Below are 12,388 nucleotides of genomic sequence, written 5' to 3'. Positions count from 1 at the left end.
TGCTTTCCCCTTCTTTTCTTTTCCCTGTTCTCTTCCTTTGATGTGATCAGAGGCCGCAGGTCTCTTGTGTTTCCCAGAATCCTGGTTAAGATCTTGTTGGCRTCTGGAACGCAGAGAATGGCAGGGGTCAGGAAGGCAATGAAACAGCAATGTTGAATCATTCCTATTATTCGAGTCTTTCTGGGAAATGCAGACCATCAGGTTTGTATTTCTGTGGTTTTTTTACCCCTGAAATTTGCTTTCACYCAGGGAAATAGAGCTTGGGTCAAAACACTGCAAAGAAAGTGATCACATTTTTTGCTTGTGWGTTTTGGACTCAGCTGGATGGAATCAGAGCCTCTGAGAAGCTCCTGGGGAAGCTGCAGCATGAGGTCCAAGACTTGAAAATAAAAACTCAACAGGGAAAAAGTTGTTTTAGAAAAGCCCGAGCAATAAGATCTTCAATTGGTTTTGCAATCAGCCGTGGACAGAAATGCATCCAAAGCCAGGCGTCCTTATTTCTTAATTTTTGCTCCTCATATCAATGCCATCAGTAGTTATTGTTTCGAACCAATTTGCCAGGGAAATGTCTCTCAGCAGCAGGTTGAATTCTTCATTACATCTGTTTCAGTATCAAACCATCCCAAGAACCCTTCTGAGACTGCATTTCTCCCAGAGCATTATGGAAATGCAGGGCACCTTTTAATCAGGAGGGACATCTCTATTTAGTTTGCAGACTTCAAAATTCCTTCTGTTCAAAATGCTGTGTTGCTACCTGAGTGAAACCAGAGATAAAGCTCCAGCTGATATCATGATTTCAGGAGTCGGCAGATAATTAATTTCTAAAACTTGGGACTGAGGAATGCATTTCCTTTGTGGTTTGATTTTTTTTTTATCCATTTTCCTATAGGCTGAGCTTCACCCCCACYGCTTAACAAATTAAAGCCATGTATTTGTGGAAGAGAGGGGTGTCAGGACTAAAATATTCTGRTGGGATACTCTGCTGGGGTCCTCTCCTGCTGCGGTCAGTATTTTTAAGATATTCTCAGTCTAGAATTAGGATACCAAGATCCACAGAATTTCAGTGGAAAGTCCAGGGGGGTTTTTTTTCAGTGTCCCATCCTCAGGAGCTGAAATGTTGGAGAAGGAGCACAATTTCCCAGTGCTGACTCGTCCAAATGAGACTTTTCTCACATTGTCATTTTTGCCTCTGAACTGGAAGCCTAAAATAACAAAWAGACAGTGGGGATGATCCAGTGACTCAACCATCAGCATCCACAGCAGTCACCCAAGATATCTGCTTCCTTTAGCACCCACAAAAATACCGACCACTCCATGGGACAGCAAAGAAATGGTCTCGTTATTGAAATTAARTTGCCATGTGAGCACTGATTCCAACGCCTCTCTGCTCCTTTGTTCCTCACATGCACAAACCAAACTCCATTTATTTCCYACCTCCCCAAATCAGGGTAAATGCTCCTTCAAGGCAGGAATCTCATCTCACATTTTGCCCATGAGCAGCATCAGAGGAAGKTTTGCGTCAGAGCTGGGCCAAGGCAGTCCCTGGGTGTCCATGACAGAGTCCAATATCCCTTATCACATCATGGGAAAATGAAGGAAAAACACAGCTCGAGCTGAGATGTGGGATTTAGATTTTCCTGCCCAAAAAAAAGCACCTGGATTTAATGGCACAGAGCAGGGAAGAGTTCCCAGTACAGCATCCCATCAGGAAAAGCTTCACTCTGCTCCTCTGCTGCTCATCCCTGTGTCAGCGAGGGGTTGAATTAAGTGATGGAGGAAGGTGGATCTGCTCTGCAGTGCAAAGAGCCAAAAATCAGGTAATAACAGTAACTCCCAGTCCTGAATCTTTTCAGAAAAGCATTTACAAGCAGTTTTCTGGAGTGGTAAAGATTTTTCTCTTTCTCCCTCTCTTTTTTTTTTCCCTTTTTCCTTTACTACAGAGAAATCTTTAACAAATAATCATTTTACACTGTACAGTTCATCAATAAAAGCAATAACACCAGGTTATGTAATAAATTAAATATGATGTGCAGTTGAAAGTAATCGGCCTTTCAGGCATCAGCTTCTTGTCACATTAAGGGCYCTGGCAAACAGGTTTAATATTCGTGGAATGAACAGAATTATTGACAAGCAGAGGAGGAACTAGACAGCAAGTGAGCATCATATTAATTTTTCAAAGCTCRATATTGCTTTTCCTGCTGACAGCGCAACAAACTTCCCGGGCTGGCATTTGCTGAGGAGGGGTTTGGTGCTGGTGGCTTGTTTCCCCTTGATTTTGGTTTTCTGCCATTCTGTCAAGCTGGAAGAAAGAAGGGAAGAGGGAGAAAAATTGTGGTGGCTCAGAGGTGAAGGTGGTTTTATCTTTGGTCAATCCAAGGTTAATTCAGATTAACTCCAGTTCTACTTTTCACTGTGCTAATGGACATCTGTCATTGCCTCAAAAAATAGTCCATAATTCCCATCACACTTCTGGAATACACAGGATTTATGTCTTTGGCCTATAGAGTCTGGTGATTGAAACACAGAGATCCTTCGGGACAGAGTTTCTCAGTGTGGACAATTAAATCAGAGATGGAGTTACAAAGGGAGGTCAGCCAGGTCAGCTGAGCTTYCTGAGATTCGGAACTGCTCCAGGGTCACACAGAAATGGAAATTTGGAAATTGAAAAGCCAAACTTCCTGAGGTCCGAGTGGCTCAGCTCCCCAGTGATGAGGGTAGGAAGTGATGACAATTCACCCTTTTACCCAAGCATTCCCAAAGTGCTGCAAAAACAGCTGAAGGGGAAAAAAAACACCAAGTGTGAATGGGCACTCTGAGGCGTGTGTTTTGTCTGAGGCAGAGGTAAAAATAGGCACTGACATTTTTCTTGTCTCATATTTGAGCCTCAGCCGCCACACCCTTTCTCTGTTTGTCTCATCCAATTTGTCACCCAGGAAGGATTAAGAAAGGTGTTAAATAAAATGTGTKTCTTTCTGTTGATGGGCTGTGGGGAGGCAGAGGAGAATGTTTTTGTGGTGTGGTGGTCAGGGGCTGGTCAGGTCAGAGATGTCTGATGCTCTCAGAGAGCATCCATGGGACAAACACTTCCCAAAGCATCTCCCTGGGCTGCTTTTCCATTGTGGATGGGATGGGATTGAGCTTCTCCACAGCTTTTCTGATGATGATATTATATGAGATATAATCTTGTTAAATTAAATGCAAGAATCCTTGCAGTGGCAGTTTGGGAATATTCTGTTTACATCAGGCTGGCCAGTTTGTTGCTTTTATTTTTCATAACCTGAGGAACATGAGGAGGAGAAAAATGGGAAGAAGGTGAGGGCAAATGACAGCTTTGAGCTGGTCAGTGATGCTCCATGGGCACTTTTCAACCCCTTCTCTCTCCTCTCTCATCCCCTCCAGAGCTCCCAGGGTGTTTTTAGAGCTGGCAAGGCAGGCAGAGATGCAATGATCTGGACAAGCCTTGGAGCTTGGCACCACTGTCCTTTGATTGGCCTGAAAATGTGATTTTAGAAGGGRATGGTTTTGCAGGGTCCATCCATTAACACCCAGGCCAGGTTTGTTCATCACACTGAGCTCTCGTGGGCTGACCTTGGCACAAATGGCCARATTTTCAGTAATGACCTCGTGTCTCTTCAGAAATCCATCACCACTGAAGATGGCCCCTTTCAGCTGTGAAATGTGGAAGCTGCTTCCTTCCAAAATGCCCCATGATGACCCCATTTCTCCAAATAAATATCAGAGCATGAGAGAGCCAAAAGGGAGTGGAGACAGAGCTGAGCTCTTCGTCTAGATCAAACCCAGACCCACCCTGCCCACGCACTCCCATGGGTGGAATCAAATCCAAGCTCTGGAAGGAGCAGGGATTCATTTTTTAATGAAAAGTCAGGGAATTTGTGAGCTCCAGAAAGCTGGAAAATTATGGATGTTGTCAGCATTCAGGTTTGTCTGTGTTCTTCCTCACTGCTCTCCTGGGATTTGTTTTAAGGATTTTTGTACCTGATTGTGTCCAAGGCTGGAGAGATCCCTGGACTGGCAGAGTCCAGTAAAAAGGTGCAACATGAGCAGGATGGCCTCAAGAGCAACAAGAACAAGTTCATTTTTTGCTTATGAGTAAGTTCTCTTTCACCTCTTTCCAAGCATAAAAGAACCCAGGAGTGAGAAGTGTTAAAGCAYCAAAAAATAAATCAAGATTTGCCTGAAGATCTGGGAGAAAGTGGGAGAAGAAGAAGTCATGAGAGAAATATCAGCATGGGAGCACCTTTTGGTAATGAGCTGTTTTACAAAATGTGGAAACTGTTGGAATTTCAGGCATCAACTGTGTGCCCTAATGGTGTATCAGCCACCTGAGAGACCTTGGAAAATGTTAGAGGCAGGGAACAGAACAAACACAGCAGCATGAAGGTGTTTCTAGCTGAGGCAGAATCTGGAAAGTGCTGGGGGGTTGAAAGAGGGAGCCAAGCTAAGGCTGCAGAGTCCAGGGTGGGATTTGTGCCCATGAACAATTCCTYAGAGCCACTGGGAAGGAAATTTCCTGCCCTTCCAGCTGCAGAAAGCARAGGGGGAGCTGATTGATGCGCTGAACCTGTGGGGTCATCCCAGCAGGGCAAAGGCTCRTGGCTTCAAAAGAGCTCAGAGCTCAGATTGGGGCTGAAAGAATCAAAACAGGAGCTTCAGGGGGCATCTTTATAATCCAGATGAAAATATTGATAATGATATTTGCAGATAAAGTCTTTGAATTGCTTTGGGTGGGCCCCCCGTGCAAGAAGCGCCTCATTCCCTCCCTGCACAAGCACCAGTGGGACAAAGTCAAAAAACTGGATTGTCATGAGTGAAAAGCAGAAGATTTTAATTTTTTTGTATTTTTTTTTTTTTTTTTAAACCAAGCTGTTCCAAAGCTGCTGGCTATGCCTGCCTTTAAATCCTGTGTGCTCTGTCTTTTTCATGGCACTTGAGGAAATCCTGCCATTCCCATCACCTGTGATGCAGAGAGAGGAAGAGAAAGATGCAAAGAATTCTATGTACAGCTGCCAGGCTCTGAAGTGCATCTGAGAGTCCCACTAGGCACTTAACTACCTCTAAAAAACTGAGAGCAGTTAATTCCCCCAGAAGGCAGTGGAAGATCAAGAACTCGAATTTGGGTTCCTGAATCACAGGGCATCCTCTTCATCTAAGATGTCTTTGACTGTGAAAAGATGGGAGTGTTTCTCTTCCAGTGACTAGAATTAGAAACAGATTTGTTAAAGGAAAATAAAACAARGTATAATCCTTTGTGTTAAAACTCRCACAAACGATACTCCTGGGTTTCTTCCAGATTTTTATTATTGTTAAAATAAATAATATTTGGGTTTATCCTCACACTTCGCCCCTTCTATTGAACCAAAGTGCTATTTCTGAGTTGAAAGCGTGCACACACAAAAAAAAATGCAAATCCCACATTTCAAAGGCACCTTCCACTTGGAATTGGGATCTATTTTTGTCCCTGTGACTGTCTTGCACAGCTCTAATTGTCATGCCCTGCTCTGAAATCCACAGTACATACCTCTTGCCAGCRTATTTTTGGATTATTGCTCATTGTGATCAGCCTTTTGTGCTCTTCTTGATGTGGGCCAAATTTTGACATGAGGTGCTGAGTCATGCTCAATGTGGATCTTCTTTGTGTCTCAAAGAAATTTCCTTTTTCAATTCCCCTGTACCTGGGCCAGCACCTCGCAGAGTCTTCCCTATTTCCCAGACAGGCAAAAAAAAAAAAAAAAACAAAAAACCCACCTGAAACACATCAAAGAGCTGAGCAGCTCAAAACAATTCATTTAATTATTATTATGAAATGTCTTAGGGAGTGCCAGCTTGCTATTGTAGTTTCTGTGCTCATTTGTTCTGTGACAAAACTGAGCACTGAAAAAAAGTCCCAAAGAAAGAAAGAAAATAAAACCTTTTGAAACCAAGGTGTCTGGGTTTAGGGGTAAAATATTTGATTTTTGCCCACCAAAAATGCAGTCATACCTGAGTAGGGATGCAATTAAAAAAAAATTACAGGTGATGATTAATTTTTTGAAGGTAAATGAGATATTATAAGCACTTTTACAGAGTGATGGAGAGGGAAAAGGGCACTTGATGTAATGGGGTGGAAAATCCAAATAACCCCATCTCTGCTATAGGATTCTATTTCCTGGAGTCACAGGCCTTGCTCCAGCACTGCTGCAGTTTCCAACACTGGGAAAAAAAATTTTCACACCTGTGAATGATTTTTTTTTTGTCTCCTGCAGCTGAGATGATTTTGGGGATCACTTTTTTCCATTTTCTTTTGGTTTCTTATCTGATCACCTCTTAACACATGTCAATGTCATTGGTATTTTTCAAAAGGAGAGAAGTATTTTAATCAGGTAATTCAGAAAAAAGGTGCAATATTGGGAATGGAACATTCAGCAGTCTCCAAATCATCATCCTCCATGTGAGGTGTSCTCCCTTTCTCTGAATGCCCTCTGTGAATGCAAATCCCAAATTTCAAAGGCCTGGATTTTGGGATGCTGACTGCAAAATGTCTCACACTGGTGCTGCTGCTTTTTGTTCCAACTCCTCATCCAGAAAATTTCCCTGCCCTTCACGCACAAGTGCCCTGGGATGGATGAAGCAGGCAGGGGCTCCAGCCCTGCTCTTTAACCAGGCTGCCCCCTGAATTCCTGCAGAACATTCTCCAGCAGATCTGTGCTTGCTGCTGGTGCTGAGCAGCTGTTCCACAACCTGTTGGGTTATTGGAGTTTTGTCGCCATAATCACTTGGCTCCCTCAGCGCTGTCATCTGCAGATGAAAATGAAAAGCCTTGAAAATCAGGTGACAGCGAATGCAGCACGTCCAGGGATGTGAGAGAGCACAGAGCAGAGCAGGATGCTGTCAGAAAATTGTTACACAGCCCAGCAATGGAGGGTGTGACACTGGAGAGTGTCTGGGAGAGAGGAGGAGAAACCCAGCCAAATGTTCCTCTGTGTTTGGTGACTGGAGCCCAAATCCCTCTGAGAGTGGAAATGTGATTGTTCAGTGGCCAGGGTTCCTGGAGCACTGTCTGTGTGTGCTGCAGGCTCGGTGCCATCACACAGGGCTTGGAACCACAGAACCCTGGGGCTCTTTGGGTTGGAAGGGACATTTAAAGGTCACCCAGTCCTGGACACCTCCCACTGTCCCAGGCTGCTCCCAGCCCCAATGTCCAGCCTGGCCTTGGGCACTGCCAGGGATCCAGGGGCAGCCACAGCTTCTCTGGGCACCCTGTGCCAGGGCCTCCCATCCTCACTGTAAGAAACTTCTTTGGGCTCAAGAGCAGCAGTTGCCTGCAGTTCTCAGCCTGGTTGTGCAGGAGATCGTGGGAAAGGAAGTTGTTAATGTGGATAGAAGAAACCAGAATTACAGGGAAACCCTATCAACCATGCTGAGGGGCAGATTTATGAAGATATCCCAAGCTACGGTCACAGCAGCCCCTTGGGTGGTTCCTGACATTATCAGAGATCCCAGCACTCRGTGTTTCCAGAGATCCTGGGGTAGTTTCCTCCTAGGAAGGACTATCTAAGGAAAATTTGCTAACTGGGAAAGGAATTCGCTCCATCTTTCCCCACTTCCACATTTCCTGGAGCAGACAGTGCAGACAGTGCGGACCTCGGGCTTGGCACAGGTGTCACGCTTTCATGTCATTTTTATTAATGACATTTGTGTGATTTTTTTAAATGACATTTGTGTCATTTTATTTAGTACCTGCAGCAGAGCTGCTCTGGGTTTCCACCACAGGAGAAGAGGGGAAGGGGCAGTCACAGGTGGGCTGTCCAGGGCCACACAGGGGGGGTCAATCCCACATTTCCACCCCGATRAGGATCCGTGTCTTTGGCTGCATCACTGCCCGGAATGGAGCTAACCTTGATTTACACAGGAGACAGAAAGGGGAGAATTGAGCACAGCAAGATGAATCCTAGAATAGAAAAAGGCCACTGGAAAGGGAAGCAGAGTGCGAGGAGGAAAATCTAACACCATGGCCTCTGTGATTCTCTCTTTGCAGGTCCCTCAGGCAACATAACCATAAACAGTCTCTTCAAAAAATGTGAATGCTGTGCTCCTCTCTGACAGTTTTTTCCCCCAATTTCCTCCTGCCTTTACAAGTAGCTGAGGAAAATAAATATTTAATGACAGGTTTTGATATTTTAATGTAGGTTCTTGGTTAAAACACCACAAATCTCTCTGTGAAAGGGCAATAGAATTACAAAGGGATGAGCGTTGCAGCAAGTGAGAAGTTGGCTGGAAAGGGGAGGGAAGTGGGAAGAGGCAAAGCTGCAGAACACRTGGAGGATCTTCAAGAAGAAATCACCACTGACTCACTTCAGGACCCCCTTCCAGAGCTTGCTGGGGATGAAAGACCAGGCCAKTTTGGTGTTTTAGCTTTCCCCTTTCCAAAGGGCAGAGCAGAGGTCTCTCCCCCATGGTTGGCTGGGATGTGCTCCTCTGACTGGATCCCTTTCAGTGAAGAAATTGTTACTGATATCCACCCTGGATATTCAGCCTTCACTGGAGCCTGAGGCTGTTCCCTCTCCTCCTGTCCCTGTTCCCTGGAGCAGAGCCCGACCCCCCCGGCTGTCCCCTCCTGTCAGGGAGTTGTGCAGAGCCACAAGGTCCCCCCTGATCCCCCTTTTCTCCAGSCTGAGCCCCTTTCCCAGCTCCYTCAGCYRCTCCTGGTGCTCCAGMCCCTTCCMCAGCTCCRTTCCTTTCCCTGGACATGCTCCAGCCCCTCAATGTCCTTCTCRCAGTGAGGGGTCCAGAACTGGACACAGCACAGAGGCAAAAGCTCAGATGTGATCTCCTCAGCGTGTCCCTCCATGAAGGTCCCGTTCTCACTCACCCCAATCTCCATTTGGGGCTGTTCTCTTGCCCAGCTGAGGGTGCCCTGCACACAAGGGAAGGGAACAGAGGAGAGCCACCACCCATGGACCATGTGGACCTCGTGYCACCCTGTGTGTGCTCACCCTGGGACTGCCACAAGTGACACCCATTGCCTGTGATGGGCCCAGGCTGCTCTGCTGGAGCATTGTCCATCCAGTGCAGGGTGGTGTGCCAGCCTGGTGCTGCTGAGACAGGGCTGGACCCAGGACATCTGYCACTGAGTGGCCTCTGCAGGTGCTGGAAAAGAAACCAGGTAAAAATACTTTGATATGCTAATTTAGTCAAAGATTTTGCTGGCATTTGCCCCATAGGAAGGACGCTGAAGTTTCTTTCTAAGGCATTGTTCCACCTTCACATCTCAACAGACTGGGTGAAGCACTAAAAATAGGGACCATCAAGGGCCACCGATGGCCATTAACAGAACGTCAGCTCCAAACCTCCCCCTTGGAGTGGTCGGAGGCACCCTGTCTGAGAAAAGAGAGATAAGAAGGGGATAATAATGCTAATTAACATCGGAGGCAAAGAAATCCAGATCCAATAGGAACCCAAATACTGAGAACTGYGTAACATTGGACCAATGAACATTAAACCAATAAAGTTCTTTGGGTTTTGACTGTATAAACTCTGGGGGAAAATCTTGYAAACTCCATGTGTCATGGAATGATTTTCTCTGCACACCCGGGCTGTGTGTGRATGAAATKATTTCTGTGGCACATCCTGGCCAGAACAACATCCTGGCCAGAAAATAAAGTAATGCCTTGACTSTCTAACATTAAAAATGTTGCAGAGTTTTTGTTTTCCCTGCAGTTTCAGTGACACAGGGACAGCCTGGGACTGAAATCTTGGCCCAGTAGCTGCAGTGAATATTTCACACTGCTCTCCCTCCCTCCCTTCCCCGTTGGATCTCGGCAGCAGTCTCCAGCCAACATAATTCTTTGTGAGTTACTTTCGTTAGCAAAACCTTTCACCCTTTGAAGATGTTCTACTTAATTAGTAAAAGTTCAATTTTTTTTGTCACCGACAGAGCCCCATATATCAGCATGTCTGGAGAGTCATTAGCAGGAAAATTAATCAGGGTGGGTAACAGCTGAATAGAGTCAGAGCCCTTTGTGTTCCCTCCCACATCTCTGCCTCCAACGTGAGAACTTTTTCAAGAAGGGGGATCCAAAAATCATCTCCAAATACCCAAGAGACCCATTTCTGGGCATGAAGTAGGAGGGGAAATCAGGGTAAGGATGGGAAAGCAGAATCAGCTTTGATCCACCTTGGTCAGAGCAGTGAGGAGCTCCAACTGAGGACTGAAATGRTGGTGGGGCTGAGGTTTTCCTTTCCCCTGCCCCTGGGAACACATCAAACCAAGGTTCTTTTGCTGCTATGCCTTGCCCTCTTTGTTGCTATGCCTTCCCTGGTATCCTTGGGAATCCTTAAGCTCAAGACAARTACAATTTGGATAGCAGAAAAATMCTGTTTTCTTTTGAAGAGACTYTTCATTTCTAAAATGCCAAAATGGGGTATTATCTGTCTTATTTGCCCTGTGTGTGTAGGATTGCTGCCAGCAGAGTTTGCTGCAGCCCATCCCAGCCCARCCTTGGGTTCCTTCCCCACTGTGCCCTTATTTCTGCTGAACAATCTCTGCTGTAGGTGTCCACTGCAATTTCCTACAAATCACCTTTTTCCAAGTGGGTTGACAGCCACAAGGAGTGCAAATAACCAATGATTCAGCATGGATTTGCAAGTCAGCTTCTTTTTTTCCCTCTTTTTACCAGTTTATTCCCTGGTTTTGGAGCCTGGGCTTTTCTTCTGGCAGCTGGAGCCCATYCATAACTTCACATGGGTGGGGAATGCTGCACCAAGGTGTGCTGAGGGCATCGGATGCTTTGCAGGAATCTTGGGATGGGCACATTAACTAAGAGATTCTAAGAATAATAAAACCCAGTGTTGTTCCTATCTCCTGAGCACAGGACACTGTCCGTCTGTCAGTCTCACATCACTTTTTCCTGCTCTGACCCTTCTTAAAATAAACAGGGAAGTGTTGGTAGCAAGTTGGGATGAAAAACACTGATAATTGTTTATTTACTTTCTGCTTCTGCTATTATTATTATTATTATTATTATTATTATTATTATTATTATTATTATTATTATTATCATCATCATCATCATTATCATTATCATTACTACTATTACTGCTATTATTATTATTATTGGTGTTAGGAGAGGGACCACAGTAGCTGTCTTTACAGTTTGATTGGTAGCAAAGAGACATAATTATGGATAACACAAGTGACCACAATTCTGCTTAAAATTTTGCATAACTCATTGCCTGACCTCGTTAAAATTGAGCTYTTCTTGTAATTTTGCTGCAGAACAAGACCAGGCAGCAGGGGAGGAAGGAAATATTTTGCCTGCACCAAGATATTCCTTCCAACTTTGCGATTTCCCTCCCCAAAAAGGAGCTGCCATCCTGGGCTCTGCTCTGCCTCCAGGACTTGCTAGCCCTTTGTTGCCTCTGCTGATGCTTCATAAAAAATCCGTGCCATTCTGGAGTTTTCTTTGACTAAAATATATCTCAGGGCCCCCAGCTCTGTTCTCACACTCCTGTCGGGTGTAGTTAAGYGTTTTCCCAAATGGAAAGTGATTTTCCTGCCAGATCCCTGCTGGGGACGAGTCGCATCCAGCCGGAATCGCAAACACCGAGGTTTTGTCCCCAAGAAAGAGGTGCGTGTGTCTGGGCAAACAGCTCTGTCCATGGCTGATTGATTGATTGATTGATTGATTGATTGATTGATTGATTGATTGATTGATTAAGCTCGTTTTGCGGTGTGTTTGTGAAGGGATAAAGGAGAAAAGGCAGAGCCTCACACCTCAAAACGTCTCGATTCCTTGCAATAGGGCATCTTTTATGGGTGTTGTCTCTACAGAGCTCTGCTTGTGCTTTCCTGGGCAAAGCAAGTGGGTAAAACACACTTTAATATTCAGCCAAACCAACAGAGATTATCCGTTTCCCTTCCCCCTTACCATTTGTTCTGAAAACAGAAGGGAAGTGGAATTTCTCTCAGGCTCAATTGAAAAGTTTTGTTTTCCATTAAGCATAAAGTTCTTTTCATCCTTGGGAATCCTTAAGCTCAAGACAAATACAATTTGGATAGCAGAAAAAACCSCTGTTTTCTTTTGAAGAGACTCTTCATTTCTAAAATGCCAAAATGGGATATTATCTGTCTTATTTGCTCTTGTTTCCAGATTAGCTATTTGAGGGAGTCAAAACAAATTTRTGAAAATCTCCCTGCGCCCTGAAATTACTTTTTCAGCAAACAAAAAAAAATTGACCTCTCACATTATACCCAGCTACAGTTACAAAGATTTGTTTCAGGCTTTTCCTAAGCACATTTCCCTCTTCAGTTTTCATTAACAAGAACTGAAAAGCTCCGTTCCCAAACAATGTGGACTTTCAGTATGGGAGAGCTGTTGGAATTCCAGTG

Source organism: Malurus melanocephalus, unplaced genomic scaffold (assembly GCF_030028575.1).
Source record: "Malurus melanocephalus ecotype Western Australia unplaced genomic scaffold, MMel_1.1 scaffold_331, whole genome shotgun sequence".
NCBI classification, from domain to species: domain Eukaryota; kingdom Metazoa; phylum Chordata; class Aves; order Passeriformes; family Maluridae; genus Malurus; species Malurus melanocephalus.
The sequence above is the reverse complement of the archived record's forward strand: the minus strand, read 5'-3'. Positions refer to the sequence as shown.